This window comes from Anopheles arabiensis (genome assembly GCF_016920715.1).
Source record: "Anopheles arabiensis isolate DONGOLA chromosome X unlocalized genomic scaffold, AaraD3 X_pericentromeric_contig0003, whole genome shotgun sequence".
Classification (NCBI taxonomy): domain Eukaryota; kingdom Metazoa; phylum Arthropoda; class Insecta; order Diptera; family Culicidae; genus Anopheles; species Anopheles arabiensis.
The window spans coordinates 2160001-2162500 of NW_024412081.1; the positions used below are offsets into that span (position 1 = coordinate 2160001).

The following is a 2500-nucleotide window of genomic DNA, read 5'->3' on the forward strand; positions in this document are numbered from 1 at the left end:
CAACTCGTAGGACTCCGTCGTACATGAGGTTCCATAACGTTGGGCCAAGTACCGAGCCTTGAGGTACACCCGATGTGACTGCAATCTCTGCCGGTCCATCTGTGGTATCATACATCAGCACACGATTCCTAAAATAATCACCAATGATATCATAAAGATATTTAGGAGTGTTAATTCTCTGTAAAGCATTTGCAATCGCCAACCATGAAGCACTGTTAAAAGCATTAGTAACATCTAATGTAACAACCGCACAATACCGTCCACTGTATCTGTTTCTACTTCTAGCTACCGAAACAATGTCCACTACCCGTTGAATCGCATCAACTGTAGATCGACGACTTCTGAAACCAAATTGGTCGTCAGACAGTCCGTTGACCTCCTCGATGTGTGCATTTAGCCGTTGCACTATGATGCGTTCTAAACCTTTACCTGCCCCGTCTAGTAGACAAATGGGGCGAACTGAACCCGGTTCCCCTGGTGGTTTGTTCGGCTTCGGTATTAACACCAACCTCTGCCTTTTCCACTCATCGGGGAACTTCGCGTTCTCTAAACAGCCTTGGTAAACCCTGCAAAATGCATCGGTTGCAGTCAACATACCAACTTTCAGCGCCTCATTCGGGATACCATCTGGTCCCGGCGCCTTCTTGTTGGGTAGTCTCCTGGCAACCGCAAGAATCTCATCATTAGTTACCCTTTCAAACTCTCGTGGCTGATCGATACGATATTCAGGCCACACCGTGTTTGGGTGAGTAGGAAAAGCTCGCTCACCACTTCCCTAAACTCGTCCAATGTCATGGTTCGGGGTCCAATCGAACCCTCGGCCACTTTCTTGAACGTATGATATACTATACCAAATGATGCGTTGTTCGCTGTTCCCAGGAACTCTTTCCACTTCCTCTGTCGGGTATGCTTGATCAATCGCTTGAGGGCATTCCGTGCCACCTTGAACTCGTCCCTAAAAGTAGAATAGAGATCAGTATTAAAAGCTCTTTGCGCTAATCGATCGCGGTGTTTGCACTCTTTGCGAAGTGCCTCAATCTCTAACGTCCACCAAAATGCACTCTTGTTAGAGTGTACCTCTTACGTTTAGTCATCGTCGCATTACACGCCGTGACAAGTATACGCATTAAGTCTTCGCTTGTTGTGACCTCGGTCTCAAAAGCGGCTTGCATCATAACTTCAAATATATCTTTGCTAAAATACTTGATGCTCCATCCCGTTATGGGTCGGGACAGATTACGCACGCTTTGCGTCTCAAGATCTATTCGTATTGCACGATGATCAGAGTTCATATAGCTAGATAACACCTCCCACTTAAATGATCTTGCTACGGTTCGGCTCGCAAAAGTAAGATCAACTACTGACGTGCGCCCTGGTCCAACATAAGTTGGGGTGCTGCCGTCGTTCAATAAAATTGCGTCAATCTGCGCAAAGGTTGATAAAACCAACTCACCTCTTCGTTTCTGGGTTTCTCCACGCTCGCCAAGTTGGTTGTTCCAACTTATGACCAAGCGTTGAAGTCCCCCGATAACGAATTTGTGGATACCGGTTACGGCCATTACCGTGTTATCCAACATGTTCTGGAACTCTTCCATACTAAATCTAGGTGGCGCGTAAACGCTAACCACTCGCATATCACCTATGTCAACTATCATTAAACCCTTCAAAGCCTTACTGACTACCTTAACTGGTAAGTCCGCGTTAACCACTACCGCTGCTGTGTTATCGTCATTGCGTAACACTTTGACGTTGGTTGTTGCCAGATACGGATCTGCAATCAACACTATATCCGCAGATTCTTCCCTAATCGTTTGCCACATTAACTGAAATGCAGCATAACTATGATTCTGGTTATGTTGTAGCAACCTAACCATTATGATCTAATCGTTCGCCTACGGGGACACATATAACTGCCCGTTGCGTGAAGGTTCTGTGACCTCGTACCGCAATCCAAACACTTGACAGAGTTGGTACAAGCTTGCTTCTTGTGTCCACTCAAACCGCATTTCCAGCACAGATTACTTCTGTCTGGTTCCCTACAATGGTAGCTCGTATGGCCTACCTTCCAACACTTATAGCATTTCTGCTCTTCCATAACCTCGCGGATATGGCATATCGACCAACCAACTTTCAGCTTTCCCAAATTCAAGAAGCTTTGAAAGTCTGGCAGCGATACGTTGATCCGTGCCCACTGCGTACCGGCCGCGCGGCCTTTCTTCATTTTGATACGATCTATTTCTATCTCGATGTTGAGCTGTGCTTTGACAGACTCCGCAACCTCCTCTGGGGTGGTAATTTCATCGAGATGCATGATCTCAATCATTTTAGAAGGAGCTAGCGTTCTCACTGACGCCTTGCCCTTCACCGCTTCCTTAACCTTTGGGGCAATTGCACTAGCAGAACTACCCTGCTTAAGTTCTAGCAACATGCCTCCATTCTGGGCCCGTCGGACCTTAGAGATTGTCTCTCCAACCGATTTAAGAGCATCGGACTGCTTCAT

The 2500-nt window shown here is 46.6% G+C and overlaps 1 pseudogene; it reads right to left on the reverse strand.

Annotated features, from left to right (window-relative positions):
• Positions 1-2500, reverse strand: part of LOC120907329 — a 9146-nt pseudogene that overhangs the window by 2888 nt on the left and 3758 nt on the right.